The 21,903-nt window shown below is 45.2% G+C and overlaps 30 non-coding genes and 60 pseudogenes across 30 annotated transcripts; all 90 read right to left on the minus strand.

Annotated features, from left to right (window-relative positions):
- Positions 1-57: 57 nt before the first annotated feature.
- Positions 58-176, minus strand: LOC132879129 (5S ribosomal RNA; annotated as a pseudogene).
- Positions 177-298: 122 nt separating this feature from the next.
- LOC132878659 (5S ribosomal RNA) lies at positions 299-417 on the minus strand (annotated as a pseudogene).
- Positions 418-529: 112 nt separating this feature from the next.
- On the minus strand, positions 530-648 carry LOC132880407 (5S ribosomal RNA; annotated as a pseudogene).
- A 119-nt stretch (positions 649-767) lies between these two features.
- On the minus strand, positions 768-886 carry LOC132879130 (5S ribosomal RNA; annotated as a pseudogene).
- Positions 887-1,008: 122 nt separating this feature from the next.
- On the minus strand, positions 1,009-1,127 carry LOC132879242 (5S ribosomal RNA). Its single transcript, XR_009653809.1, has one exon. It is a non-coding gene; the product is annotated as a 5S ribosomal RNA (ribosomal RNA).
- A 112-nt stretch (positions 1,128-1,239) lies between these two features.
- On the minus strand, positions 1,240-1,358 carry LOC132880408 (5S ribosomal RNA; annotated as a pseudogene).
- A 119-nt stretch (positions 1,359-1,477) lies between these two features.
- On the minus strand, positions 1,478-1,596 carry LOC132879132 (5S ribosomal RNA; annotated as a pseudogene).
- Positions 1,597-1,718: 122 nt separating this feature from the next.
- Positions 1,719-1,837, minus strand: LOC132879254 (5S ribosomal RNA). Its single transcript, XR_009653810.1, has one exon. It is a non-coding gene; the product is annotated as a 5S ribosomal RNA (ribosomal RNA).
- A 112-nt stretch (positions 1,838-1,949) lies between these two features.
- Positions 1,950-2,068, minus strand: LOC132877949 (5S ribosomal RNA). Its single transcript, XR_009653607.1, has one exon. It is a non-coding gene; the product is annotated as a 5S ribosomal RNA (ribosomal RNA).
- Positions 2,069-2,180: 112 nt separating this feature from the next.
- On the minus strand, positions 2,181-2,299 carry LOC132880409 (5S ribosomal RNA; annotated as a pseudogene).
- A 119-nt stretch (positions 2,300-2,418) lies between these two features.
- On the minus strand, positions 2,419-2,537 carry LOC132879266 (5S ribosomal RNA). The gene has a single exon (XR_009653811.1). It is a non-coding gene; the product is annotated as a 5S ribosomal RNA (ribosomal RNA).
- Positions 2,538-2,649: 112 nt separating this feature from the next.
- LOC132879278 (5S ribosomal RNA) lies at positions 2,650-2,768 on the minus strand. Its single transcript, XR_009653812.1, has one exon. It is a non-coding gene; the product is annotated as a 5S ribosomal RNA (ribosomal RNA).
- A 112-nt stretch (positions 2,769-2,880) lies between these two features.
- Positions 2,881-2,999, minus strand: LOC132880410 (5S ribosomal RNA; annotated as a pseudogene).
- Positions 3,000-3,203: 204 nt separating this feature from the next.
- On the minus strand, positions 3,204-3,322 carry LOC132879289 (5S ribosomal RNA). Its single transcript, XR_009653813.1, has one exon. It is a non-coding gene; the product is annotated as a 5S ribosomal RNA (ribosomal RNA).
- A 112-nt stretch (positions 3,323-3,434) lies between these two features.
- On the minus strand, positions 3,435-3,553 carry LOC132880413 (5S ribosomal RNA; annotated as a pseudogene).
- Positions 3,554-3,682: 129 nt separating this feature from the next.
- LOC132879133 (5S ribosomal RNA) lies at positions 3,683-3,801 on the minus strand (annotated as a pseudogene).
- Positions 3,802-3,923: 122 nt separating this feature from the next.
- LOC132879302 (5S ribosomal RNA) lies at positions 3,924-4,042 on the minus strand. Its single transcript, XR_009653814.1, has one exon. It is a non-coding gene; the product is annotated as a 5S ribosomal RNA (ribosomal RNA).
- Positions 4,043-4,154: 112 nt separating this feature from the next.
- Positions 4,155-4,273, minus strand: LOC132880414 (5S ribosomal RNA; annotated as a pseudogene).
- A 119-nt stretch (positions 4,274-4,392) lies between these two features.
- Positions 4,393-4,511, minus strand: LOC132879134 (5S ribosomal RNA; annotated as a pseudogene).
- Positions 4,512-4,633: 122 nt separating this feature from the next.
- LOC132879315 (5S ribosomal RNA) lies at positions 4,634-4,752 on the minus strand. Its single transcript, XR_009653816.1, has one exon. It is a non-coding gene; the product is annotated as a 5S ribosomal RNA (ribosomal RNA).
- Positions 4,753-4,864: 112 nt separating this feature from the next.
- LOC132880415 (5S ribosomal RNA) lies at positions 4,865-4,983 on the minus strand (annotated as a pseudogene).
- Positions 4,984-5,107: 124 nt separating this feature from the next.
- LOC132879136 (5S ribosomal RNA) lies at positions 5,108-5,226 on the minus strand (annotated as a pseudogene).
- Positions 5,227-5,348: 122 nt separating this feature from the next.
- On the minus strand, positions 5,349-5,467 carry LOC132879327 (5S ribosomal RNA). The gene has a single exon (XR_009653817.1). It is a non-coding gene; the product is annotated as a 5S ribosomal RNA (ribosomal RNA).
- Positions 5,468-5,579: 112 nt separating this feature from the next.
- On the minus strand, positions 5,580-5,698 carry LOC132880416 (5S ribosomal RNA; annotated as a pseudogene).
- A 119-nt stretch (positions 5,699-5,817) lies between these two features.
- On the minus strand, positions 5,818-5,936 carry LOC132876758 (5S ribosomal RNA). The gene has a single exon (XR_009652463.1). It is a non-coding gene; the product is annotated as a 5S ribosomal RNA (ribosomal RNA).
- Positions 5,937-6,048: 112 nt separating this feature from the next.
- Positions 6,049-6,167, minus strand: LOC132880417 (5S ribosomal RNA; annotated as a pseudogene).
- A 114-nt stretch (positions 6,168-6,281) lies between these two features.
- Positions 6,282-6,400, minus strand: LOC132880000 (5S ribosomal RNA; annotated as a pseudogene).
- A 122-nt stretch (positions 6,401-6,522) lies between these two features.
- On the minus strand, positions 6,523-6,641 carry LOC132879338 (5S ribosomal RNA). Its single transcript, XR_009653818.1, has one exon. It is a non-coding gene; the product is annotated as a 5S ribosomal RNA (ribosomal RNA).
- Positions 6,642-6,753: 112 nt separating this feature from the next.
- LOC132880418 (5S ribosomal RNA) lies at positions 6,754-6,872 on the minus strand (annotated as a pseudogene).
- A 119-nt stretch (positions 6,873-6,991) lies between these two features.
- LOC132879138 (5S ribosomal RNA) lies at positions 6,992-7,110 on the minus strand (annotated as a pseudogene).
- A 122-nt stretch (positions 7,111-7,232) lies between these two features.
- LOC132879350 (5S ribosomal RNA) lies at positions 7,233-7,351 on the minus strand. The gene has a single exon (XR_009653819.1). It is a non-coding gene; the product is annotated as a 5S ribosomal RNA (ribosomal RNA).
- A 112-nt stretch (positions 7,352-7,463) lies between these two features.
- LOC132880419 (5S ribosomal RNA) lies at positions 7,464-7,582 on the minus strand (annotated as a pseudogene).
- Positions 7,583-7,706: 124 nt separating this feature from the next.
- On the minus strand, positions 7,707-7,825 carry LOC132879139 (5S ribosomal RNA; annotated as a pseudogene).
- Positions 7,826-7,947: 122 nt separating this feature from the next.
- On the minus strand, positions 7,948-8,066 carry LOC132879362 (5S ribosomal RNA). Its single transcript, XR_009653820.1, has one exon. It is a non-coding gene; the product is annotated as a 5S ribosomal RNA (ribosomal RNA).
- A 112-nt stretch (positions 8,067-8,178) lies between these two features.
- On the minus strand, positions 8,179-8,297 carry LOC132880420 (5S ribosomal RNA; annotated as a pseudogene).
- A 129-nt stretch (positions 8,298-8,426) lies between these two features.
- LOC132876267 (5S ribosomal RNA) lies at positions 8,427-8,545 on the minus strand. The gene has a single exon (XR_009651992.1). It is a non-coding gene; the product is annotated as a 5S ribosomal RNA (ribosomal RNA).
- A 112-nt stretch (positions 8,546-8,657) lies between these two features.
- LOC132878186 (5S ribosomal RNA) lies at positions 8,658-8,776 on the minus strand (annotated as a pseudogene).
- Positions 8,777-8,888: 112 nt separating this feature from the next.
- Positions 8,889-9,007, minus strand: LOC132880421 (5S ribosomal RNA; annotated as a pseudogene).
- A 149-nt stretch (positions 9,008-9,156) lies between these two features.
- Positions 9,157-9,275, minus strand: LOC132880422 (5S ribosomal RNA; annotated as a pseudogene).
- A 134-nt stretch (positions 9,276-9,409) lies between these two features.
- LOC132880424 (5S ribosomal RNA) lies at positions 9,410-9,528 on the minus strand (annotated as a pseudogene).
- Positions 9,529-9,647: 119 nt separating this feature from the next.
- LOC132879140 (5S ribosomal RNA) lies at positions 9,648-9,766 on the minus strand (annotated as a pseudogene).
- A 122-nt stretch (positions 9,767-9,888) lies between these two features.
- On the minus strand, positions 9,889-10,007 carry LOC132879374 (5S ribosomal RNA). The gene has a single exon (XR_009653821.1). It is a non-coding gene; the product is annotated as a 5S ribosomal RNA (ribosomal RNA).
- A 350-nt stretch (positions 10,008-10,357) lies between these two features.
- LOC132876760 (5S ribosomal RNA) lies at positions 10,358-10,476 on the minus strand. Its single transcript, XR_009652465.1, has one exon. It is a non-coding gene; the product is annotated as a 5S ribosomal RNA (ribosomal RNA).
- Positions 10,477-10,588: 112 nt separating this feature from the next.
- On the minus strand, positions 10,589-10,707 carry LOC132880425 (5S ribosomal RNA; annotated as a pseudogene).
- Positions 10,708-10,821: 114 nt separating this feature from the next.
- LOC132880001 (5S ribosomal RNA) lies at positions 10,822-10,940 on the minus strand (annotated as a pseudogene).
- Positions 10,941-11,062: 122 nt separating this feature from the next.
- Positions 11,063-11,181, minus strand: LOC132879385 (5S ribosomal RNA). The gene has a single exon (XR_009653822.1). It is a non-coding gene; the product is annotated as a 5S ribosomal RNA (ribosomal RNA).
- A 112-nt stretch (positions 11,182-11,293) lies between these two features.
- LOC132880426 (5S ribosomal RNA) lies at positions 11,294-11,412 on the minus strand (annotated as a pseudogene).
- Positions 11,413-11,531: 119 nt separating this feature from the next.
- On the minus strand, positions 11,532-11,650 carry LOC132879141 (5S ribosomal RNA; annotated as a pseudogene).
- Positions 11,651-11,772: 122 nt separating this feature from the next.
- LOC132879397 (5S ribosomal RNA) lies at positions 11,773-11,891 on the minus strand. Its single transcript, XR_009653823.1, has one exon. It is a non-coding gene; the product is annotated as a 5S ribosomal RNA (ribosomal RNA).
- A 112-nt stretch (positions 11,892-12,003) lies between these two features.
- Positions 12,004-12,122, minus strand: LOC132880427 (5S ribosomal RNA; annotated as a pseudogene).
- A 124-nt stretch (positions 12,123-12,246) lies between these two features.
- LOC132879142 (5S ribosomal RNA) lies at positions 12,247-12,365 on the minus strand (annotated as a pseudogene).
- Positions 12,366-12,487: 122 nt separating this feature from the next.
- On the minus strand, positions 12,488-12,606 carry LOC132879409 (5S ribosomal RNA). The gene has a single exon (XR_009653824.1). It is a non-coding gene; the product is annotated as a 5S ribosomal RNA (ribosomal RNA).
- A 112-nt stretch (positions 12,607-12,718) lies between these two features.
- Positions 12,719-12,837, minus strand: LOC132880429 (5S ribosomal RNA; annotated as a pseudogene).
- Positions 12,838-12,956: 119 nt separating this feature from the next.
- On the minus strand, positions 12,957-13,075 carry LOC132876833 (5S ribosomal RNA). The gene has a single exon (XR_009652533.1). It is a non-coding gene; the product is annotated as a 5S ribosomal RNA (ribosomal RNA).
- Positions 13,076-13,187: 112 nt separating this feature from the next.
- On the minus strand, positions 13,188-13,306 carry LOC132880430 (5S ribosomal RNA; annotated as a pseudogene).
- Positions 13,307-13,420: 114 nt separating this feature from the next.
- Positions 13,421-13,539, minus strand: LOC132880002 (5S ribosomal RNA; annotated as a pseudogene).
- Positions 13,540-13,661: 122 nt separating this feature from the next.
- On the minus strand, positions 13,662-13,780 carry LOC132879420 (5S ribosomal RNA). The gene has a single exon (XR_009653825.1). It is a non-coding gene; the product is annotated as a 5S ribosomal RNA (ribosomal RNA).
- Positions 13,781-13,892: 112 nt separating this feature from the next.
- LOC132880431 (5S ribosomal RNA) lies at positions 13,893-14,011 on the minus strand (annotated as a pseudogene).
- Positions 14,012-14,130: 119 nt separating this feature from the next.
- LOC132879143 (5S ribosomal RNA) lies at positions 14,131-14,249 on the minus strand (annotated as a pseudogene).
- Positions 14,250-14,371: 122 nt separating this feature from the next.
- Positions 14,372-14,490, minus strand: LOC132878187 (5S ribosomal RNA; annotated as a pseudogene).
- A 112-nt stretch (positions 14,491-14,602) lies between these two features.
- On the minus strand, positions 14,603-14,721 carry LOC132880432 (5S ribosomal RNA; annotated as a pseudogene).
- A 124-nt stretch (positions 14,722-14,845) lies between these two features.
- On the minus strand, positions 14,846-14,964 carry LOC132879144 (5S ribosomal RNA; annotated as a pseudogene).
- A 122-nt stretch (positions 14,965-15,086) lies between these two features.
- Positions 15,087-15,205, minus strand: LOC132879433 (5S ribosomal RNA). Its single transcript, XR_009653827.1, has one exon. It is a non-coding gene; the product is annotated as a 5S ribosomal RNA (ribosomal RNA).
- Positions 15,206-15,317: 112 nt separating this feature from the next.
- Positions 15,318-15,436, minus strand: LOC132880433 (5S ribosomal RNA; annotated as a pseudogene).
- A 129-nt stretch (positions 15,437-15,565) lies between these two features.
- Positions 15,566-15,684, minus strand: LOC132876384 (5S ribosomal RNA). The gene has a single exon (XR_009652103.1). It is a non-coding gene; the product is annotated as a 5S ribosomal RNA (ribosomal RNA).
- Positions 15,685-15,796: 112 nt separating this feature from the next.
- Positions 15,797-15,915, minus strand: LOC132878188 (5S ribosomal RNA; annotated as a pseudogene).
- A 112-nt stretch (positions 15,916-16,027) lies between these two features.
- Positions 16,028-16,146, minus strand: LOC132880434 (5S ribosomal RNA; annotated as a pseudogene).
- Positions 16,147-16,280: 134 nt separating this feature from the next.
- Positions 16,281-16,399, minus strand: LOC132880436 (5S ribosomal RNA; annotated as a pseudogene).
- A 139-nt stretch (positions 16,400-16,538) lies between these two features.
- On the minus strand, positions 16,539-16,657 carry LOC132880104 (5S ribosomal RNA; annotated as a pseudogene).
- Positions 16,658-16,776: 119 nt separating this feature from the next.
- Positions 16,777-16,895, minus strand: LOC132879145 (5S ribosomal RNA; annotated as a pseudogene).
- A 122-nt stretch (positions 16,896-17,017) lies between these two features.
- On the minus strand, positions 17,018-17,136 carry LOC132879445 (5S ribosomal RNA). Its single transcript, XR_009653828.1, has one exon. It is a non-coding gene; the product is annotated as a 5S ribosomal RNA (ribosomal RNA).
- Positions 17,137-17,486: 350 nt separating this feature from the next.
- LOC132879396 (5S ribosomal RNA) lies at positions 17,487-17,605 on the minus strand (annotated as a pseudogene).
- A 112-nt stretch (positions 17,606-17,717) lies between these two features.
- Positions 17,718-17,836, minus strand: LOC132880437 (5S ribosomal RNA; annotated as a pseudogene).
- Positions 17,837-17,950: 114 nt separating this feature from the next.
- On the minus strand, positions 17,951-18,069 carry LOC132880003 (5S ribosomal RNA; annotated as a pseudogene).
- A 122-nt stretch (positions 18,070-18,191) lies between these two features.
- Positions 18,192-18,310, minus strand: LOC132879457 (5S ribosomal RNA). Its single transcript, XR_009653829.1, has one exon. It is a non-coding gene; the product is annotated as a 5S ribosomal RNA (ribosomal RNA).
- A 112-nt stretch (positions 18,311-18,422) lies between these two features.
- Positions 18,423-18,541, minus strand: LOC132880438 (5S ribosomal RNA; annotated as a pseudogene).
- Positions 18,542-18,660: 119 nt separating this feature from the next.
- On the minus strand, positions 18,661-18,779 carry LOC132879146 (5S ribosomal RNA; annotated as a pseudogene).
- Positions 18,780-18,901: 122 nt separating this feature from the next.
- LOC132879469 (5S ribosomal RNA) lies at positions 18,902-19,020 on the minus strand. The gene has a single exon (XR_009653830.1). It is a non-coding gene; the product is annotated as a 5S ribosomal RNA (ribosomal RNA).
- A 112-nt stretch (positions 19,021-19,132) lies between these two features.
- On the minus strand, positions 19,133-19,251 carry LOC132880439 (5S ribosomal RNA; annotated as a pseudogene).
- A 124-nt stretch (positions 19,252-19,375) lies between these two features.
- On the minus strand, positions 19,376-19,494 carry LOC132879149 (5S ribosomal RNA; annotated as a pseudogene).
- Positions 19,495-19,616: 122 nt separating this feature from the next.
- LOC132879481 (5S ribosomal RNA) lies at positions 19,617-19,735 on the minus strand. The gene has a single exon (XR_009653831.1). It is a non-coding gene; the product is annotated as a 5S ribosomal RNA (ribosomal RNA).
- Positions 19,736-19,847: 112 nt separating this feature from the next.
- Positions 19,848-19,966, minus strand: LOC132880440 (5S ribosomal RNA; annotated as a pseudogene).
- Positions 19,967-20,085: 119 nt separating this feature from the next.
- LOC132876761 (5S ribosomal RNA) lies at positions 20,086-20,204 on the minus strand. The gene has a single exon (XR_009652466.1). It is a non-coding gene; the product is annotated as a 5S ribosomal RNA (ribosomal RNA).
- Positions 20,205-20,316: 112 nt separating this feature from the next.
- On the minus strand, positions 20,317-20,435 carry LOC132880441 (5S ribosomal RNA; annotated as a pseudogene).
- A 114-nt stretch (positions 20,436-20,549) lies between these two features.
- LOC132880005 (5S ribosomal RNA) lies at positions 20,550-20,668 on the minus strand (annotated as a pseudogene).
- Positions 20,669-20,790: 122 nt separating this feature from the next.
- LOC132879493 (5S ribosomal RNA) lies at positions 20,791-20,909 on the minus strand. The gene has a single exon (XR_009653832.1). It is a non-coding gene; the product is annotated as a 5S ribosomal RNA (ribosomal RNA).
- Positions 20,910-21,021: 112 nt separating this feature from the next.
- Positions 21,022-21,140, minus strand: LOC132880442 (5S ribosomal RNA; annotated as a pseudogene).
- Positions 21,141-21,259: 119 nt separating this feature from the next.
- On the minus strand, positions 21,260-21,378 carry LOC132879150 (5S ribosomal RNA; annotated as a pseudogene).
- Positions 21,379-21,500: 122 nt separating this feature from the next.
- Positions 21,501-21,619, minus strand: LOC132879505 (5S ribosomal RNA). The gene has a single exon (XR_009653833.1). It is a non-coding gene; the product is annotated as a 5S ribosomal RNA (ribosomal RNA).
- Positions 21,620-21,731: 112 nt separating this feature from the next.
- LOC132880443 (5S ribosomal RNA) lies at positions 21,732-21,850 on the minus strand (annotated as a pseudogene).
- Between the last annotated feature and the right edge of the window lie 53 nt (positions 21,851-21,903).

Raw genomic sequence — 21,903 nt, forward strand, 5'->3', positions numbered from 1 at the left:
TTGCCTTGCGAGCAGAAGGAAAATTCAAACAGATTTCTGCAAGAAGACAAAATAAAATGCTTACAGTACCTGGTATTCCTAGGCAGTCTCCCACTCAAGTACTAACCAGGCCCAACTCTGTTTAGCTTCTGAAATCAGACGGGATCAGGCATTGTCAGAGTGGTTTGGCCGTGAGCAACAGTTTGCTGGAAATGTGCCGTTTTTCTTGCCTTGCCTTGCCTTGCGCCCAGAAGGAAAATTATTGCCTTGCGAGCAGAAGGAAAATTCAAACAGATTTCTGCAAGAAGACAAAATAAAATGCTTACAGTACCTGGTATTCCTAGGCAGTCTCCCACTCAAGTACTAAAAAGGCCCAACTCTGTTTAGCTTCTGAGATCAGACGGGATCAGGCGTTGTCAGAGTGGTTTGGCCGTAAGCAACAGCTTGTTGGAAATGTGCCGTTTTTCTTGCCTTGCGATCAGAAGGAAAATTCTTGCCTTGCGACCAGAAGGAAAATTCAAACAGATTTCTGCAAGAAGACAAAATAAAATGCTTACAGTACCTGGTATTCCTAGGCAGTCTCACACTCAAGTACTAACCAGGCCCAACTCTGTTTAGCTTCTCAGATCAGACAGGATCAGGCATTGTCAGAGTGGTTTGGACGTAAACAACAGTCTGGAAATGTGTGCCTTGCCTTGCCTTGCCTTGCCTTGCGCCCAGAAGGAAAATTCTTGCCTTGCGAGCAGAAGGAAAATTCAAACAGATTTCTGCAAGAAGACAAAATAAAATGCTTACAGTACCTGGTATTCCTAGGCAGTCTCCCACTCAAGTACTAACCAGGCCCAACTCTGTTTAGCTTCTGAAATCAGACGGGATCAGGCATTGTCAGAGTGGTTTGGCCGTGAGCAACAGTTTGCTGGAAATGTGCCGTTTTTCTTGCCTTGCCTTGCCTTGCACCCAGAAGGAAAATTATTGCCTTGCGAGCAGAAGGAAAATTCAAACAGATTTCTGCAAGAAGACAAAATAAAATGCTTACAGTACCTGGTATTCCTAGGCAGTCTCCCACTCAAGTACTAACCAGGCCCAACTCTGTTTAGCTTCTGAGATCAGACGGGATCAGGCGTTGTCAGAGTGGTTTGGCCGTAAGCAACAGCTTGTTGGAAATGTGCCGTTTTTCTTGCCTTGCGATCAGAAGGAAAATTCTTGCCTTGCGACCAGAAGGAAAATTCAAACAGATTTCTGCAAGAAGACAAAATAAAATGCTTACAGTACCTGGTATTCCTAGGCAGTCTCACACTCAAGTACTAACCAGGCCCAACTCTGTTTAGCTTCTCAGATCAGACAGGATCAGGCATTGTCAGAGTGGTTTGGACGTAAACAACAGTCTGGAAATGTGTGCCTTGCCTTGCCTTGCCTTGCCTTGCGCCCAGAAGGAAAATTCTTGCCTTGCGAGCAGAAGGAAAATTCAAACAGATTTCTGCAAGAAGACAAAATAAAATGCTTACAGTACCTGGTATTCCTAGGCAGTCTCCCACTCAAGTACTAACCAGGCCCAACTCTGTTTAGCTTCTGAAATCAGACGGGATCAGGCATTGTCAGAGTGGTTTGGCCGTGAGCAACAGTTTGCTGGAAATGTGCCGTTTTTCTTGCCTTGCCTTGCCTTGCGCCCAGAAGGAAAATTATTGCCTTGCTAGCAGAAGGAAAATTCAAACAGATTTCTGCAAGAAGACAAAATAAAATGCTTACAGTACCTGGTATTCCTAGGCAGTCTCCCACTCAAGTACTAACCAGGCCCAACTCTGTTTAGCTTCTGAGATCAGACGGGATCAGGCGTTGTCAGAGTGGTTTGGCCGTAAGCAATAGCTTGTTGGAAATGTGCCGTTTTTCTTGCCTTGCGATCAGAAGGAAAATTCTTGCCTTGCGACCAGAAGGAAAATTCAAACAGATTTCTGCAAGAAGACAAAATAAAATGCTTACAGTACCTGGTATTCCTAGGCAGTCTCCCACTCAAATACTAACCAGGCCCAACTCTGTTTAGCTTCTGAGATCAGACGGGATCAGGCGTTGTCAGAGTGGTTTGGCCGTAAGCAACAGCTTGTTGGAAATGTGCCGTTTTTCTTGCCTTGCGATCAGAAGGAAAATTCTTGCCTTGCGACCAGAAGGAAAATTCAAACAGATTTCTGCAAGAAGACAAAATAAAATGCTTACAGTACCTGGTATTCCTAGGCAGTCTCACACTCAAGTACTAACCAGGCCCAACTCTGTTTAGCTTCTCAGATCAGACAGGATCAGGCATTGTCAGAGTGGTTTGGACGTAAACAACAGTCTGGAAATGTGTGCCTTGCCTTGCCTTGCCTTGCCTTGCGCCCAGAAGGAAAATTCTTGCCTTGCGAGCAGAAGGAAAATTCAAACAGATTTCTGCAAGAAGACAAAATAAAATGCTTACAGTACCTGGTATTCCTAGGCAGTCTCCCACTCAAGTACTAACCAGGCCCAACTCTGTTTAGCTTCTGAGATCAGACGGGATCAGGCGTTGTCAGAGTGGTTTGGCCGTAAGCAACAGCTTGTTGGAAATGTGCCGTTTTTCTTGCCTTGCGATCAGAAGGAAAATTCTTGCCTTGCGACCAGAAGGAAAATTCAAACAGATTTCTGCAAGAAGACAAAATAAAATGCTTACAGTACCTGGTATTCCTAGGCAGTCTCCCACTCAAGTACTAACCAGGCCCAACTCTGTTTAGCTTCTGAGATCAGACGGGATCAGGCGTTGTCAGAGTGGTTTGGCCGTAAGCAACAGCTTGTTGGAAATGTGCCGTTTTTCTTGCCTTGCGATCAGAAGGAAAATTCTTGCCTTGCGACCAGAAGGAAAATTCAAACAGATTTCTGCAAGAAGACAAAATAAAATGCTTACAGTACCTGGTATTCCTAGGCAGTCTCACACTCAAGTACTAACCAGGCCCAACTCTGTTTAGCTTCTCAGATCAGACAGGATCAGGCATTGTCAGAGTGGTTTGGACGTAAACAACAGTCTGGAAATGTGTGCCTTGCCTTGCCTTGCCTTGCCTTGCCTTGCCTTGCCTTGCCTTGCCTTGCCTTGCCTTGCCTTGCCTTGCCTTGCCTTGCCTTGCCTTGCCTTGCCTTGCCTTGCCTTGCGCCCAGAAGGAAAATTCTTGCCTTGCGAGCAGAAGGAAAATTCAAACAGATTTCTGCAAGAAGACAAAATAAAATGCTTACAGTACCTGGTATTCCTAGGCAGTCTCCCACTCAAGTACTAACCAGGCCCAACTCTGTTTAGCTTCTGAGATCAGACGGGATCAGGCGTTGTCAGAGTGGTTTGGCCGTAAGCAACAGCTTGTTGGAAATGTGCCGTTTTTCTTGCCTTGCGATCAGAAGGAAAATTCTTGCCTTGCGACCAGAAGGAAAATTCAAACAGATTTCTGCAAGAAGACAAAATAAAATGCTTACAGTACCTGGTATTCCTAGGCAGTCTCACACTCAAGTACTAACCAGGCCCAACTCTGTTTAGCTTCTCAGATCAGACAGGATCAGGCATTGTCAGAGTGGTTTGGACGTAAACAACAGTCTGGAAATGTGTGCCTTGCCTTGCCTTGCCTTGCCTTGCCTTGCCTTGCGCCCAGAAGGAAAATTCTTGCCTTGCGAGCAGAAGGAAAATTCAAACAGATTTCTGCAAGAAGACAAAATAAAATGCTTACAGTACCTGGTATTCCTAGGCAGTCTCCCACTCAAGTACTAACCAGGCCCAACTCTGTTTAGCTTCTGAAATCAGACGGGATCAGGCATTGTCAGAGTGGTTTGGCCGTGAGCAACAGTTTGCTGGAAATGTGCCGTTTTTCTTGCCTTGCCTTGCCTTGCGCCCAGAAGGAAAATTATTGCCTTGCGAGCAGAAGGAAAATTCAAACAGATTTCTGCAAGAAGACAAAATAAAATGCTTACAGTACCTGGTATTCCTAGGCAGTCTCCCACTCAAGTACTAACCAGGCCCAACTCTGTTTAGCTTCTGAGATCAGACGGGATCAGGCGTTGTCAGAGTGGTTTGGCCGTAAGCAACAGCTTGTTGGAAATGTGCCGTTTTTCTTGCCTTGCGATCAGAAGGAAAATTCTTGCCTTGCGACCAGAAGGAAAATTCAAACAGATTTCTGCAAGAAGACAAAATAAAATGCTTACAGTACCTGGTATTCCTAGGCAGTCTCACACTCAAGTACTAACCAGGCCCAACTCTGTTTAGCTTCTCAGATCAGACAGGATCAGGCATTGTCAGAGTGGTTTGGACGTAAACAACAGTCTGGAAATGTGTGCCTTGCCTTGCCTTGCCTTGCCTTGCGCCCAGAAGGAAAATTCTTGCCTTGCGAGCAGAAGGAAAATTCAAACAGATTTCTGCAAGAAGACAAAATAAAATGCTTACAGTACCTGGTATTCCTAGGCAGTCTCCCACTCAAGTACTAACCAGGCCCAACTCTGTTTAGCTTCTGAAATCAGACGGGATCAGGCATTGTCAGAGTGGTTTGGCCGTGAGCAACAGTTTGCTGGAAATGTGCCGTTTTTCTTGCCTTGCCTTGCCTTGCACCCAGAAGGAAAATTATTGCCTTGCGAGCAGAAGGAAAATTCAAACAGATTTCTGCAAGAAGACAAAATAAAATGCTTACAGTACCTGGTATTCCTAGGCAGTCTCCCACTCAAGTACTAACCAGGCCCAACTCTGTTTAGCTTCTGAGATCAGACGGGATCAGGCGTTGTCAGAGTGGTTTGGCCGTAAGCAACAGCTTGTTGGAAATGTGCCGTTTTTCTTGCCTTGCGATCAGAAGGAAAATTCTTGCCTTGCGACCAGAAGGAAAATTCAAACAGATTTCTGCAAGAAGACAAAATAAAATGCTTACAGTACCTGGTATTCCTAGGCAGTCTCACACTCAAGTACTAACCAGGCCCAACTCTGTTTAGCTTCTCAGATCAGACAGGATCAGGCATTGTCAGAGTGGTTTGGACGTAAACAACAGTCTGGAAATGTGTGCCTTGCCTTGCCTTGCCTTGCCTTGCCTTGCGCCCAGAAGGAAAATTCTTGCCTTGCGAGCAGAAGGAAAATTCAAACAGATTTCTGCAAGAAGACAAAATAAAATGCTTACAGTACCTGGTATTCCTAGGCAGTCTCCCACTCAAGTACTAACCAGGCCCAACTCTGTTTAGCTTCTGAAATCAGACGGGATCAGGCATTGTCAGAGTGGTTTGGCCGTGAGCAACAGTTTGCTGGAAATGTGCCGTTTTTCTTGCCTTGCCTTGCCTTGCGCCCAGAAGGAAAATTATTGCCTTGCTAGCAGAAGGAAAATTCAAACAGATTTCTGCAAGAAGACAAAATAAAATGCTTACAGTACCTGGTATTCCTAGGCAGTCTCCCACTCAAGTACTAACCAGGCCCAACTCTGTTTAGCTTCTGAGATCAGACGGGATCAGGCGTTGTCAGAGTGGTTTGGCCGTAAGCAATAGCTTGTTGGAAATGTGCCGTTTTTCTTGCCTTGCGATCAGAAGGAAAATTCTTGCCTTGCGACCAGAAGGAAAATTCAAACAGATTTCTGCAAGAAGACAAAATAAAATGCTTACAGTACCTGGTATTCCTAGGCAGTCTCACACTCAAGTACTAACCAGGCCCAACTCTGTTTAGCTTCTCAGATCAGACAGGATCAGGCATTGTCAGAGTGGTTTGGACGTAAACAACAGTCTGGAAATGTGTGCCTTGCCTTGCCTTGCCTTGCCTTGCGCCCAGAAGGAAAATTCTTGCCTTGCGAGCAGAAGGAAAATTCAAACAGATTTCTGCAAGAAGACAAAATAAAATGCTTACAGTACCTGGTATTCCTAGGCAGTCTCCCACTCAAGTACTAACCAGGCCCAACTCTGTTTAGCTTCTGAGATCAGACGGGATCAGGCGTTCTCAGAGTGGTTTGGCCGTAAGCAACAGCTTGTTGGAAATGTGCCGTTTTTCTTGCCTTGCGATCAGAAGGAAAATTCTTGCCTTGCGACCAGAAGGAAAATTCAAACAGATTTCTGCAAGAAGACAAAATAAAATGCTTACAGTACCTGGTATTCCTAGGCAGTCTCACACTCAAGTACTAACCAGGCCCAACTCTGTTTAGCTTCTCAGATCAGACAGGATCAGGCATTGTCAGAGTGGTTTGGACGTAAACAACAGTCTGGAAATGTGTGCCTTGCCTTGCCTTGCCTTGCGCCCAGAAGGAAAATTCTTGCCTTGCGAGCAGAAGGAAAATTCAAACAGATTTCTGCAAGAAGACAAAATAAAATGCTTACAGTACCTGGTATTCCTAGGCAGTCTCCCACTCAAGTACTAACCAGGCAAAACTCTGTTTAGCTTCTGAAATCAGACGGGATCAGGCATTGTCAGAGTGGTTTGGCCGTGAGCAACAGTTTGCTGGAAATGTGCCGTTTTTCTTGCCTTGCCTTGCCTTGCGCCCAGAAGGAAAATTATTGCCTTGCGAGCAGAAGGAAAATTCAAACAGATTTCTGCAAGAAGACAAAATAAAATGCTTACAGTACCTGGTATTCCTAGGCAGTCTCCCACTCAAGTACTAACCAGGCCCAACTCTGTTTAGCTTCTGAGATCAGACGGGATCAGGCGTTGTCAGAGTGGTTTGGCCGTAAGCAACAGCTCGTTGGAAATGTGCCGTTTTTCTTGCCTTGCGATCAGAAGGAAAATTCTTGCCTTGCGACCAGAAGGAAAATTCAAACAGATTTCTGCAAGAAGACAAAATAAAATGCTTACAGTACCTGGTATTCCTAGGCAGTCTCACACTCAAGTACTAACCAGGCCCAACTCTGTTTAGCTTCTCAGATCAGACAGGATCAGGCATTGTCAGAGTGGTTTGGACGTAAACAACAGTCTGGAAATGTGTGCCTTGCCTTGCCTTGCCTTGCCTTGCGCCCAGAAGGAAAATTCTTGCCTTGCGAGCAGAAGGAAAATTCAAACAGATTTCTGCAAGAAGACAAAATAAAATGCTTACAGTACCTGGTATTCCTAGGCAGTCTCCCACTCAAGTACTAACCAGGCCCAACTCTGTTTAGCTTCTGAAATCAGACGGGATCAGGCATTGTCAGAGTGGTTTGGCCGTGAGCAACAGTTTGCTGGAAATGTGCCGTTTTTCTTGCCTTGCCTTGCCTTGCACCCAGAAGGAAAATTATTGCCTTGCGAGCAGAAGGAAAATTCAAACAGATTTCTGCAAGAAGACAAAATAAAATGCTTACAGTACCTGGTATTCCTAGGCAGTCTCCCACTCAAGTACTAACCAGGCCCAACTCTGTTTAGCTTCTGAGATCAGACGGGATCAGGCGTTGTCAGAGTGGTTTGGCCGTAAGCAACAGCTTGTTGGAAATGTGCCGTTTTTCTTGCCTTGCGATCAGAAGGAAAATTCTTGCCTTGCGACCAGAAGGAAAATTCAAACAGATTTCTGCAAGAAGACAAAATAAAATGCTTACAGTACCTGGTATTCCTAGGCAGTCTCACACTCAAGTACTAACCAGGCCCAACTCTGTTTAGCTTCTCAGATCAGACAGGATCAGGCATTGTCAGAGTGGTTTGGACGTAAACAACAGTCTGGAAATGTGTGCCTTGCCTTGCCTTGCCTTGCCTTGCCTTGCGCCCAGAAGGAAAATTCTTGCCTTGCGAGCAGAAGGAAAATTCAAACAGATTTCTGCAAGAAGACAAAATAAAATGCTTACAGTACCTGGTATTCCTAGGCAGTCTCCCACTCAAGTACTAACCAGGCCCAACTCTGTTTAGCTTCTGAAATCAGACGGGATCAGGCATTGTCAGAGTGGTTTGGCCGTGAGCAACAGTTTGCTGGAAATGTGCCGTTTTTCTTGCCTTGCCTTGCCTTGCGCCCAGAAGGAAAATTATTGCCTTGCTAGCAGAAGGAAAATTCAAACAGATTTCTGCAAGAAGACAAAATAAAATGCTTACAGTACCTGGTATTCCTAGGCAGTCTCCCACTCAAGTACTAACCAGGCCCAACTCTGTTTAGCTTCTGAGATCAGACGGGATCAGGCGTTGTCAGAGTGGTTTGGCCGTAAGCAATAGCTTGTTGGAAATGTGCCGTTTTTCTTGCCTTGCGATCAGAAGGAAAATTCTTGCCTTGCGACCAGAAGGAAAATTCAAACAGATTTCTGCAAGAAGACAAAATAAAATGCTTACAGTACCTGGTATTCCTAGGCAGTCTCACACTCAAGTACTAACCAGGCCCAACTCTGTTTAGCTTCTCAGATCAGACAGGATCAGGCATTGTCAGAGTGGTTTGGACGTAAACAACAGTCTGGAAATGTGTGCCTTGCCTTGCCTTGCCTTGCCTTGCCTTGCCTTGCTCCCAGAAGGAAAATTCTTGCCTTGCGAGCAGAAGGAAAATTCAAACAGATTTCTGCAAGAAGACAAAATAAAATGCTTACAGTACCTGGTATTCCTAGGCAGTCTCCCACCCAAGTACTAACCAGGCCCAACTCTGTTTAGCTTCTGAGATCAGACGGGATCAGGCGTTGTCAGAGTGGTTTGGCCGTAAGCAATAGCTTGTTGGAAATGTGCCGTTTTTCTTGCCTTGCGATCAGAAGGAAAATTCTTGCCTTGCGACCAGAAGGAAAATTCAAACAGATTTCTGCAAGAAGACAAAATAAAATGCTTACAGTACCTGGTATTCCTAGGCAGTCTCACACTCAAGTACTAACCAGGCCCAACTCTGTTTAGCTTCTGAGATCAGACGGGATCAGGCGTTGTCAGAGTGGTTTGGCCGTAAGCAACAGCTTGTTGGAAATGTGCCGTTTTTCTTGCCTTGCGATCAGAAGGAAAATTCTTGCCTTGCGACCAGAAGGAAAATTCAAACAGATTTCTGCAAGAAGACAAAATAAAATGCTTACAGTACCTGGTATTCCTAGGCAGTCTCACACTCAAGTACTAACCAGGCCCAACTCTGTTTAGCTTCTCAGATCAGACAGGATCAGGCATTGTCAGAGTGGTTTGGACGTAAACAACAGTCTGGAAATGTGTGCCTTGCCTTGCCTTGCCTTGCCTTGCCTTGCCTTGCCTTGCCTTGCCTTGCCTTGCTCCCAGAAGGAAAATTCTTGCCTTGCGAGCAGAAGGAAAATTCAAACAGATTTCTGCAAGAAGACAAAATAAAATGCTTACAGTACCTGGTATTCCTAGGCAGTCTCACACTCAAGTACTAACCAGGCCCAACTCTGTTTAGCTTCTCAGATCAGACAGGATCAGGCATTGTCAGAGTGGTTTGGACGTAAACAACAGTCTGGAAATGTGTGCCTTGCCTTGCCTTGCCTTGCCTTGCCTTGCCTTGCCTTGCTCCCAGAAGGAAAATTCTTGCCTTGCGAGCAGAAGGAAAATTCAAACAGATTTCTGCAAGAAGACAAAATAAAATGCTTACAGTACCTGGTATTCCTAGGCAGTCTCACACTCAAGTACTAACCAGGCCCAACTCTGTTTAGCTTCTCAGATCAGACAGGATCAGGCATTGTCAGAGTGGTTTGGACGTAAACAGCAGTCTGGAAATGTGTGCCTTGCCTTGCCTTGCCTTGCCTTGCGCCCAGAAGGAAAATTCTTGCCTTGCGAGCAGAAGGAAAATTCAAACAGATTTCTGCAAGAAGACAAAATAAAATGCTTACAGTACCTGGTATTCCTAGGCAGTCTCCCACTCAAGTACTAACCAGGCCCAACTCTGTTTAGCTTCTGAAATCAGACGGGATCAGGCATTGTCAGAGTGGTTTGGCCGTGAGCAACAGTTTGCTGGAAATGTGCCGTTTTTCTTGCCTTGCCTTGCCTTGCGCCCAGAAGGAAAATTATTGCCTTGCGAGCAGAAGGAAAATTCAAACAGATTTCTGCAAGAAGACAAAATAAAATGCTTACAGTACCTGGTATTCCTAGGCAGTCTCCCACTCAAGTACTAACCAGGCCCAACTCTGTTTAGCTTCTGAGATCAGACGGGATCAGGCGTTGTCAGAGTGGTTTGGCCGTAAGCAACAGCTTGTTGGAAATGTGCCGTTTTTCTTGCCTTGCGATCAGAAGGAAAATTCTTGCCTTGCGACCAGAAGGAAAATTCAAACAGATTTCTGCAAGAAGACAAAATAAAATGCTTACAGTACCTGGTATTCCTAGGCAGTCTAACACTCAAGTACTAACCAGGCCCAACTCTGTTTAGCTTCTCAGATCAGACAGGATCAGGCATTGTCAGAGTGGTTTGGACGTAAACAACAGTCTGGAAATGTGTGCCTTGCCTTGCCTTGCCTTGCCTTGCGCCCAGAAGGAAAATTCTTGCCTTGCGAGCAGAAGGAAAATTCAAACAGATTTCTGCAAGAAGACAAAATAAAATGCTTACAGTACCTGGTATTCCTAGGCAGTCTCCCACTCAAGTACTAACCAGGCCCAACTCTGTTTAGCTTCTGAGATCAGACGGGATCAGGCGTTCTCAGAGTGGTTTGGCCGTAAGCAACAGCTTGTTGGAAATGTGCCGTTTTTCTTGCCTTGCGATCAGAAGGAAAATTCTTGCCTTGCGACCAGAAGGAAAATTCAAACAGATTTCTGCAAGAAGACAAAATAAAATGCTTACAGTACCTGGTATTCCTAGGCAGTCTCACACTCAAGTACTAACCAGGCCCAACTCTGTTTAGCTTCTCAGATCAGACAGGATCAGGCATTGTCAGAGTGGTTTGGACGTAAACAACAGTCTGGAAATGTGTGCCTTGCCTTGCCTTGCCTTGCGCCCAGAAGGAAAATTCTTGCCTTGCGAGCAGAAGGAAAATTCAAACAGATTTCTGCAAGAAGACAAAATAAAATGCTTACAGTACCTGGTATTCCTAGGCAGTCTCCCACTCAAGTACTAACCAGGCAAAACTCTGTTTAGCTTCTGAAATCAGACGGGATCAGGCATTGTCAGAGTGGTTTGGCCGTGAGCAACAGTTTGCTGGAAATGTGCCGTTTTTCTTGCCTTGCCTTGCCTTGCGCCCAGAAGGAAAATTATTGCCTTGCGAGCAGAAGGAAAATTCAAACAGATTTCTGCAAGAAGACAAAATAAAATGCTTACAGTACCTGGTATTCCTAGGCAGTCTCCCACTCAAGTACTAACCAGGCCCAACTCTGTTTAGCTTCTGAGATCAGACGGGATCAGGCGTTGTCAGAGTGGTTTGGCCGTAAGCAACAGCTTGTTGGAAATGTGCCGTTTTTCTTGCCTTGCGATCAGAAGGAAAATTCTTGCCTTGCGACCAGAAGGAAAATTCAAACAGATTTCTGCAAGAAGACAAAATAAAATGCTTACAGTACCTGGTATTCCTAGGCAGTCTCACACTCAAGTACTAACCAGGCCCAACTCTGTTTAGCTTCTCAGATCAGACAGGATCAGGCATTGTCAGAGTGGTTTGGACGTAAACAACAGTCTGGAAATGTGTGCCTTGCCTTGCCTTGCCTTGCCTTGCGCCCAGAAGGAAAATTCTTGCCTTGCGAGCAGAAGGAAAATTCAAACAGATTTCTGCAAGAAGACAAAATAAAATGCTTACAGTACCTGGTATTCCTAGGCAGTCTCCCACTCAAGTACTAACCAGGCCCAACTCTGTTTAGCTTCTGAAATCAGACGGGATCAGGCATTGTCAGAGTGGTTTGGCCGTGAGCAACAGTTTGCTGGAAATGTGCCGTTTTTCTTGCCTTGCCTTGCCTTGCACCCAGAAGGAAAATTATTGCCTTGCGAGCAGAAGGAAAATTCAAACAGATTTCTGCAAGAAGACAAAATAAAATGCTTACAGTACCTGGTATTCCTAGGCAGTCTCCCACTCAAGTACTAACCAGGCCCAACTCTGTTTAGCTTCTGAGATCAGACGGGATCAGGCGTTGTCAGAGTGGTTTGGCCGTAAGCAACAGCTTGTTGGAAATGTGCCGTTTTTCTTGCCTTGCGATCAGAAGGAAAATTCTTGCCTTGCGACCAGAAGGAAAATTCAAACAGATTTCTGCAAGAAGACAAAATAAAATGCTTACAGTACCTGGTATTCCTAGGCAGTCTCACACTCAAGTACTAACCAGGCCCAACTCTGTTTAGCTTCTCAGATCAGACAGGATCAGGCATTGTCAGAGTGGTTTGGACGTAAACAACAGTCTGGAAATGTGTGCCTTGCCTTGCCTTGCCTTGCCTTGCCTTGCGCCCAGAAGGAAAATTCTTGCCTTGCGAGCAGAAGGAAAATTCAAACAGATTTCTGCAAGAAGACAAAATAAAATGCTTACAGTACCTGGTATTCCTAGGCAGTCTCCCACTCAAGTACTAACCAGGCCCAACTCTGTTTAGCTTCTGAAATCAGACGGGATCAGGCATTGTCAGAGTGGTTTGGCCGTGAGCAACAGTTTGCTGGAAATGTGCCGTTTTTCTTGCCTTGCCTTGCCTTGCGCCCAGAAGGAAAATTATTGCCTTGCTAGCAGAAGGAAAATTCAAACAGATTTCTGCAAGAAGACAAAATAAAATGCTTACAGTACCTGGTATTCCTAGGCAGTCTCCCACTCAAGTACTAACCAGGCCCAACTCTGTTTAGCTTCTGAGATCAGACGGGATCAGGCGTTGTCAGAGTGGTTTGGCCGTAAGCAATAGCTTGTTGGAAATGTGCCGTTTTTCTTGCCTTGCGATCAGAAGGAAAATTCTTGCCTTGCGACCAGAAGGAAAATTCAAACAGATTTCTGCAAGAAGACAAAATAAAATGCTTACAGTACCTGGTATTCCTAGGCAGTCTCACACTCAAGTACTAACCAGGCCCAACTCTGTTTAGCTTCTCAGATCAGACAGGATCAGGCATTGTCAGAGTGGTTTGGACGTAAACAACAGTCTGGAAATGTGTGCCTTGCCTTGCCTTGCCTTGCCTTGCGCCCAGAAGGAAAATTCTTGCCTTGCGAGCAGAAGGAAAATTCAAACAGATTTCTGCAAGAAGACAAAATAAAATGCTTACAGTACCTGGTATTCCTAGGCAGTCTCCCACTCAAGTACTAACCAGGCCCAACTCTGTTTAGCTTCTGAGATCAGACGGGATCAGGCGTTCTCAGAGTGGTTTGGCTGTAAGCAACAGCTTGTTGGAAATGTGCCGTTTTTCTTGCCTTGCGATCAGAAGGAAAATTCTTGCCTTGCGACCAGAAGGAAAATTCAAACAGATTTCTGCAAGAAGACAAAATAAAATGCTTACAGTACCTGGTATTCCTAGGCAGTCTCACACTCAAGTACTAACCAGGCCCAACTCTGTTTAGCTTCTCAGATCAGACAGGATCAGGCATTGTCAGAGTGGTTTGGACGTAAACAACAGTCTGGAAATGTGTGCCTTGCCTTGCCTTGCCTTGCGCCCAGAAGGAAAATTCTTGCCTTGCGAGCAGAAGGAAAATTCAAACAGATTTCTGCAAGAAGACAAAATAAAATGCTTACAGTACCTGGTATTCCTAGGCAGTCTCCCACTCAAGTACTAACCAGGCAAAACTCTGTTTAGCTTCTGAAATCAGACGGGATCAGGCATTGTCAGAGTGGTTTGGCCGTGAGCAACAGTTTGCTGGAAATGTGCCGTTTTTCTTGCCTTGCCTTGCCTTGCGCCCAGAAGGAAAATTATTGCCTTGCGAGCAGAAGGAAAATTCAAACAGATTTCTGCAAGAAGACAAAATAAAATGCTTACAGTACCTGGTATTCCTAGGCAGTCTCCCACTCAAGTACTAACCAGGCCCAACTCTGTTTAGCTTCTGAGATCAGACGGGATCAGGCGTTGTCAGAGTGGTTTGGCCGTAAGCAACAGCTTGTTGGAAATGTGCCGTTTTTCTTGCCTTGCGATCAGAAGGAAAATTCTTGCCTTGCGACCAGAAGGAAAATTCAAACAGATTTCTGCAAGAAGACAAAATAAAATGCTTACAGTACCTGGTATTCCTAGGCAGTCTCACACTCAAGTACTAACCAGGCCCAACTCTGTTTAGCTTCTCAGATCAGACAGGATCAGGCATTGTCAGAGTGGTTTGGACGTAAACAACAGTCTGGAAATGTGTGCCTTGCCTTGCCTTGCCTTGCCTTGCGCCCAGAAGGAAAATTCTTGCCTTGCGAGCAGAAGGAAAATTCAAACAGATTTCTGCAAGAAGACAAAATAAAATGCTTACAGTACCTGGTATTCCTAGGCAGTCTCCCACTCAAGTACTAACCAGGCCCAACTCTGTTTAGCTTCTGAAATCAGACGGGATCAGGCATTGTCAGAGTGGTTTGGCCGTGAGCAACAGTTTGCTGGAAATGTGCCGTTTTTCTTGCCTTGCCTTGCCTTGCACCCAGAAGGAAAATTATTGCCTTGCGAGCAGAAGGAAAATTCAAACAGATTTCTGCAAGAAGACAAAATAAAATGCTTACAGTACCTGGTATTCCTAGGCAGTCTCACACTCAAGTACTAACCAGGCCCAACTCTGTTTAGCTTCTGAGATCAGACGGGATCAGGCGTTGTCAGAGTGGTTTGGCCGTAAGCAACAGCTTGTTGGAAATGTGCCGTTTTTCTTGCCTTGCGATCAGAAGGAAAATTCTTGCCTTGCGACCAGAAGGAAAATTCAAACAGATTTCTGCAAGAAGACAAAATAAAATGCTTACAGTACCTGGTATTCCTAGGCAGTCTCACACTCAAGTACTAACCAGGCCCAACTCTGTTTAGCTTCTCAGATCAGACAGGATCAGGCATTGTCAGAGTGGTTTGGACGTAAACAACAGTCTGGAAATGTGTGCCTTGCCTTGCCTTGCCTTGCCTTGCCTTGCGCCCAGAAGGAAAATTCTTGCCTTGCGAGCAGAAGGAAAATTCAAACAGATTTCTGCAAGAAGACAAAATAAAATGCTTACAGTACCTGGTATTCCTAGGCAGTCTCCCACTCAAGTACTAACCAGGCCCAACTCTGTTTAGCTTCTGAAATCAGACGGGATCAGGCATTGTCAGAGTGGTTTGGCCGTGAGCAACAGTTTGCTGGAAATGTGCCGTTTTTCTTGCCTTGCCTTGCCTTGCGCCCAGAAGGAAAATTATTGCCTTGCTAGCAGAAGGAAAATTCAAACAGATTTCTGCAAGAAGACAAAATAAAATGCTTACAGTACCTGGTATTCCTAGGCAGTCTCCCACTCAAGTACTAACCAGGCCCAACTCTGTTTAGCTTCTGAGATCAGACGGGATCAGGCGTTGTCAGAGTGGTTTGGCCGTAAGCAATAGCTTGTTGGAAATGTGCCGTTTTTCTTGCCTTGCGATCAGAAGGAAAATTCTTGCCTTGCGACCAGAAGGAAAATTCAAACAGATTTCTGCAAGAAGACAAAATAAAATGCTTACAGTACCTGGTATTCCTAGGCAGTCTCACACTCAAGTACTAACCAGGCCCAACTCTGTTTAGCTTCTCAGATCAGACAGGATCAGGCATTGTCAGAGTGGTTTGGACGTAAACAACAGTCTGGAAATGTGTGCCTTGCCTTGCCTTGCCTTGCCTTGCCTTGCCTTGCTCCCAGAAGGAAAATTCTTGCCTTGCGAGCAGAAGGAAAATTCAAACAGATTTCTGCAAGAAGACAAAATAAAATGCTTACAGTACCTGGTATTCCTAGGCAGTCTCCCACCCAAGTACTAACCAGGCCCAACTCTGTTTAGCTTCTGAGATCAGACGGGATCAGGCGTTGTCAGAGTGGTTTGGCCGTAAGCAATAGCTTGTTGGAAATGTGCCGTTTTTCTTGCCTTGCGATCAGAAGGAAAATTCTTGCCTTGCGACCAGAAGGAAAATTCAAACAGATTTCTGCAAGAAGACAAAATAAAATGCTTACAGTACCTGGTATTCCTAGGCAGTCTCACACTCAAGTACTAACCAGGCCCAACTCTGTTTAGCTTCTGAGATCAGACGGGATCAGGCGTTGTCAGAGTGGTTTGGCCGTAAGCAACAGCTTGTTGGAAATGTGCCGTTTTTCTTGCCTTGCGATCAGAAGGAAAATTCTTGCCTTGCGACCAGAAGGAAAATTCAAACAGATTTCTGCAAGAAGACAAAATAAAATGCTTACAGTACCTGGTATTCCTAGGCAGTCTCACACTCAAGTACTAACCAGGCCCAACTCTGTTTAGCTTCTCAGATCAGACAGGATCAGGCATTGTCAGAGTGGTTTGGACGTAAACAACAGTCTGGAAATGTGTGCCTTGCCTTGCCTTGCCTTGCCTTGCCTTGCCTTGCCTTGCTCCCAGAAGGAAAATTCTTGCCTTGCGAGCAGAAGGAAAATTCAAACAGATTTCTGCAAGAAGACAAAATAAAATGCTTACAGTACCTGGTATTCCTAGGCAGTCTCACACTCAAGTACTAACCAGGCCCAACTCTGTTTAGCTTCTCAGATCAGACAGGATCAGGCATTGTCAGAGTGGTTTGGACGTAAACAACAGTCTGGAAATGTGTGCCTTGCCTTGCCTTGCCTTGCCTTGCCTTGCCTTGCCTTGCCTTGCTCCCAGAAGGAAAATTCTTGCCTTGCGAGCAGAAGGAAAATTCAAACAGATTTCTGCAAGAAGACAAAATAAAATGCTTACAGTACCTGGTATTCCTAGGCATTCTCACACTCAAGTACTAACCAGGCCCAACTCTGTTTAGCTTCTCAGATCAGACAGGATCAGGCATTGTCAGAGTGGTTTGGACGTAAACAGCAGTCTGGAAATGTGTGCCTTGCCTTGCCTTGCCTTGCCTTGCGCCCAGAAGGAAAATTCTTGCCTTGCGAGCAGAAGGAAAATTCAAACAGATTTCTGCAAGAAGACAAAATAAAATGCTTACAGTACCTGGTATTCCTAGGCAGTCTCCCACTCAAGTACTAACCAGGCCCAACTCTGTTTAGCTTCTGAAATCAGACGGGATCAGGCATTGTCAGAGTGGTTTGGCCGTGAGCAACAGTTTGCTGGAAATGTGCCGTTTTTCTTGCCTTGCCTTGCCTTGCGCCCAGAAGGAAAATTATTGCCTTGCGAGCAGAAGGAAAATTCAAACAGATTTCTGCAAGAAGACAAAATAAAATGCTTACAGTACCTGGTATTCCTAGGCAGTCTCCCACTCAAGTACTAACCAGGCCCAACTCTGTTTAGCTTCTGAGATCAGACGGGATCAGGCGTTGTCAGAGTGGTTTGGCCGTAAGCAACAGCTTGTTGGAAATGTGCCGTTTTTCTTGCCTTGCGATCAGAAGGAAAATTCTTGCCTTGCGACCAGAAGGAAAATTCAAACAGATTTCTGCAAGAAGACAAAATAAAATGCTTACAGTACCTGGTATTCCTAGGCAGTCTAACACTCAAGTACTAACCAGGCCCAACTCTGTTTAGCTTCTCAGATCAGACAGGATCAGGCATTGTCAGAGTGGTTTGGACGTAAACAACAGTCTGGAAATGTGTGCCTTGCCTTGCCTTGCCTTGCCTTGCGCCCAGAAGGAAAATTCTTGCCTTGCGAGCAGAAGGAAAATTCAAACAGATTTCTGCAAGAAGACAAAATAAAATGCTTACAGTACCTGGTATTCCTAGGCAGTCTCACACTCAAGTACTAACCAGGCCCAACTCTGTTTAGCTTCTGAGATCAGACAGGATCAGGCGTTCTCAGAGTGGTTTGGCCGTAAGCAACAGCTTGTTGGAAATGTGCCGTTTTTCTTGCCTTGCGATCAGAAGGAAAATTCTTGCCTTGCGACCAGAAGGAAAATTCAAACAGATTTCTGCAAGAAGACAAAATAAAATGCTTACAGTACCTGGTATTCCTAGGCAGTCTCACACTCAAGTACTAACCAGGCCCAACTCTGTTTAGCTTCTCAGATCAGACAGGATCAGGCATTGTCAGAGTGGTTTGGACGTAAACAACAGTCTGGAAATGTGTGCCTTGCCTTGCCTTGCCTTGCGCCCAGAAGGAAAATTCTTGCCTTGCGAGCAGAAGGAAAATTCAAACAGATTTCTGCAAGAAGACAAAATAAAATGCTTACAGTACCTGGTATTCCTAGGCAGTCTCCCACTCAAGTACTAACCAGGCAAAACTCTGTTTAGCTTCTGAAATCAGACGGGATCAGGCATTGTCAGAGTGGTTTGGCCGTGAGCAACAGTTTGCTGGAAATGTGCCGTTTTTCTTGCCTTGCCTTGCCTTGCGCCCAGAAGGAAAATTATTGCCTTGCGAGCAGAAGGAAAATTCAAACAGATTTCTGCAAGAAGACAAAATAAAATGCTTACAGTACCTGGTATTCCTAGGCAGTCTCCCACTCAAGTACTAACCAGGCCCAACTCTGTTTAGCTTCTGAGATCAGACGGGATCAGGCGTTGTCAGAGTGGTTTGGCCGTAAGCAACAGCTCGTTGGAAATGTGCCGTTTTTCTTGCCTTGCGATCAGAAGGAAAATTCTTGCCTTGCGACCAGAAGGAAAATTCAAACAGATTTCTGCAAGAAGACAAAATAAAATGCTTACAGTACCTGGTATTCCTAGGCAGTCTCACACTCAAGTACTAACCAGGCCCAACTCTGTTTAGCTTCTCAGATCAGACAGGATCAGGCATTGTCAGAGTGGTTTGGACGTAAACAACAGTCTGGAAATGTGTGCCTTGCCTTGCCTTGCCTTGCCTTGCGCCCAGAAGGAAAATTCTTGCCTTGCGAGCAGAAGCAAAATTCAAACAGATTTCTGCAAGAAGACAAAATAAAATGCTTACAGTACCTGGTATTCCTAGGCAGTCTCCCACTCAAGTACTAACCAGGCCCAACTCTGTTTAGCTTCTGAAATCAGACGGGATCAGGCATTGTCAGAGTGGTTTGGCCGTGAGCAACAGTTTGCTGGAAATGTGCCGTTTTTCTTGCCTTGCCTTGCCTTGCACCCAGAAGGAAAATTATTGCCTTGCGAGCAGAAGGAAAATTCAAACAGATTTCTGCAAGAAGACAAAATAAAATGCTTACAGTACCTGGTATTCCTAGGCAGTCTCCCACTCAAGTACTAACCAGGCCCAACTCTGTTTAGCTTCTGAGATCAGACGGGATCAGGCGTTGTCAGAGTGGTTTGGCCGTAAGCAACAGCTTGTTGGAAATGTGCCGTTTTTCTTGCCTTGCGATCAGAAGGAAAATTCTTGCCTTGCGACCAGAAGGAAAATTCAAACAGATTTCTGCAAGAAGACAAAATAAAATGCTTACAGTACCTGGTATTCCTAGGCAGTCTCACACTCAAGTACTAACCAGGCCCAACTCTGTTTAGCTTCTCAGATCAGACAGGATCAGGCATTGTCAGAGTGGTTTGGACGTAAACAACAGTCTGGAAATGTGTGCCTTGCCTTGCCTTGCCTTGCCTTGCCTTGCGCCCAGAAGGAAAATTCTTGCCTTGCGAGCAGAAGGAAAATTCAAACAGATTTCTGCAAGAAGACAAAATAAAATGCTTACAGTACCTGGTATTCCTAGGCAGTCTCCCACTCAAGTACTAACCAGGCCCAACTCTGTTTAGCTTCTGAAATCAGACGGGATCAGGCATTGTCAGAGTGGTTTGGCCGTGAGCAACAGTTTGCTGGAAATGTGCCGTTTTTCTTGCCTTGCCTTGCCTTGCGCCCAGAAGGAAAATTATTGCCTTGCTAGCAGAAGGAAAATTCAAACAGATTTCTGCAAGAAGACAAAATAAAATGCTTACAGTACCTGGTATTCCTAGGCAGTCTCCCACTCAAGTACTAACCAGGCCCAACTCTGTTTAGCTTCTGAGATCAGACGGGATCAGGCGTTGTCAGAGTGGTTTGGCCGTAAGCAATAGCTTGTTGGAAATGTGCCGTTTTTCTTGCCTTGCGATCAGAAGGAAAATTCTTGCCTTGCGACCAGAAGGAAAATTCAAACAGATTTCTGCAAGAAGACAAAATAAAATGCTTACAGTACCTGGTATTCCTAGGCAGTCTCACACTCAAGTACTAACCAGGCCCAACTCTGTTTAGCTTCTCAGATCAGACAGGATCAGGCATTGTCAGAGTGGTTTGGACGTAAACAACAGTCTGGAAATGTGTGCCTTGCCTTGCCTTGCCTTGCCTTGCGCCCAGAAGGAAAATTCTTGCCTTGCGAGCAGAAGGAAAATTCAAACAGATTTCTGCAAGAAGACAAAATAAAATGCTTACAGTACCTGGTATTCCTAGGCAGTCTCCCACTCAAGTACTAACCAGGCCCAACTCTGTTTAGCTTCTGAGATCAGACGGGATCAGGCGTTCTCAGAGTGGTTTGGCCGTAAGCAACAGCTTGTTGGAAATGTGCCGTTTTTCTTGCCTTGCGATCAGAAGGAAAATTCTTGCCTTGCGACCAGAAGGAAAATTCAAACAGATTTCTGCAAGAAGACAAAATAAAATGCTTACAGTACCTGGTATTCCTAGGCAGTCTCACACTCAAGTACTAACCAGGCCCAACTCTGTTTAGCTTCTCAGATCAGACAGGATCAGGCATTGTCAGAGTGGTTTGGACGTAAACAACAGTCTGGAAATGTGTGCCTTGCCTTGCCTTGCCTTGCGCCCAGAAGGAAAATTCTTGCCTTGCGAGCAGAAGGAAAATTCAAACAGATTTCTGCAAGAAGACAAAATAAAATGCTTACAGTACCTGGTATTCCTAGGCAGTCTCCCACTCAAGTACTAACCAGGCAAAACTCTGTTTAGCTTCTGAAATCAGACGGGATCAGGCATTGTCAGAGTGGTTTGGCCGTGAGCAACAGTTTGCTGGAAATGTGCCGTTTTTCTTGCCTTGCCTTGCCTTGCGCCCAGAAGGAAAATTATTGCCTTGCGAGCAGAAGGAAAATTCAAACAGATTTCTGCAAGAAGACAAAATAAAATGCTTACAGTACCTGGTATTCCTAGGCAGTCTCCCACTCAAGTACTAACCAGGCCCAACTCTGTTTAGCTTCTGAGATCAGACGGGATCAGGCGTTGTCAGAGTGGTTTGGCCGTAAGCAACAGCTTGTTGGAAATGTGCCGTTTTTCTTGCCTTGCGATCAGAAGGAAAATTCTTGCCTTGCGACCAGAAGGAAAATTCAAACAGATTTCTGCAAGAAGACAAAATAAAATGCTTACAGTACCTGGTATTCCTAGGCAGTCTCACACTCAAGTACTAACCAGGCCCAACTCTGTTTAGCTTCTCAGATCAGACAGGATCAGGCATTGTCAGAGTGGTTTGGACGTAAACAACAGTCTGGAAATGTGTGCCTTGCCTTGCCTTGCCTTGCCTTGCGCCCAGAAGGAAAATTCTTGCCTTGCGAGCAGAAGGAAAATTCAAACAGATTTCTGCAAGAAGACAAAATAAAATGCTTACAGTACCTGGTATTCCTAGGCAGTCTCCCACTCAAGTACTAACCAGGCCCAACTCTGTTTAGCTTCTGAAATCAGACGGGATCAGGCATTGTCAGAGTGGTTTGGCCGTGAGCAACAGTTTGCTGGAAATGTGCCGTTTTTCTTGCCTTGCCTTGCCTTGCACCCAGAAGGAAAATTATTGCCTTGCGAGCAGAAGGAAAATTCAAACAGATTTCTGCAAGAAGACAAAATAAAATGCTTACAGTACCTGGTATTCCTAGGCAGTCTCCCACTCAAGTACTAACCAGGCCCAACTCTGTTTAGCTTCTGAGATCAGACGGGATCAGGCGTTGTCAGAGTGGTTTGGCCGTAAGCAACAGCTTGTTGGAAATGTGCCGTTTTTCTTGCCTTGCGATCAGAAGGAAAATTCTTGCCTTGCGACCAGAAGGAAAATTCAAACAGATTTCTGCAAGAAGACAAAATAAAATGCTTACAGTACCTGGTATTCCTAGGCAGTCTCACACTCAAGTACTAACCAGGCCCAACTCTGTTTAGCTTCTCAGATCAGACAGGATCAGGCATTGTCAGAGTGGTTTGGACGTAAACAACAGTCTGGAAATGTGTGCCTTGCCTTGCCTTGCCTTGCGCCCAGAAGGAAA

This window comes from Neoarius graeffei (genome assembly GCF_027579695.1).
Source record: "Neoarius graeffei isolate fNeoGra1 chromosome 18 unlocalized genomic scaffold, fNeoGra1.pri SUPER_18_unloc_1, whole genome shotgun sequence".
Lineage (NCBI taxonomy): Eukaryota > Metazoa > Chordata > Actinopteri > Siluriformes > Ariidae > Neoarius > Neoarius graeffei.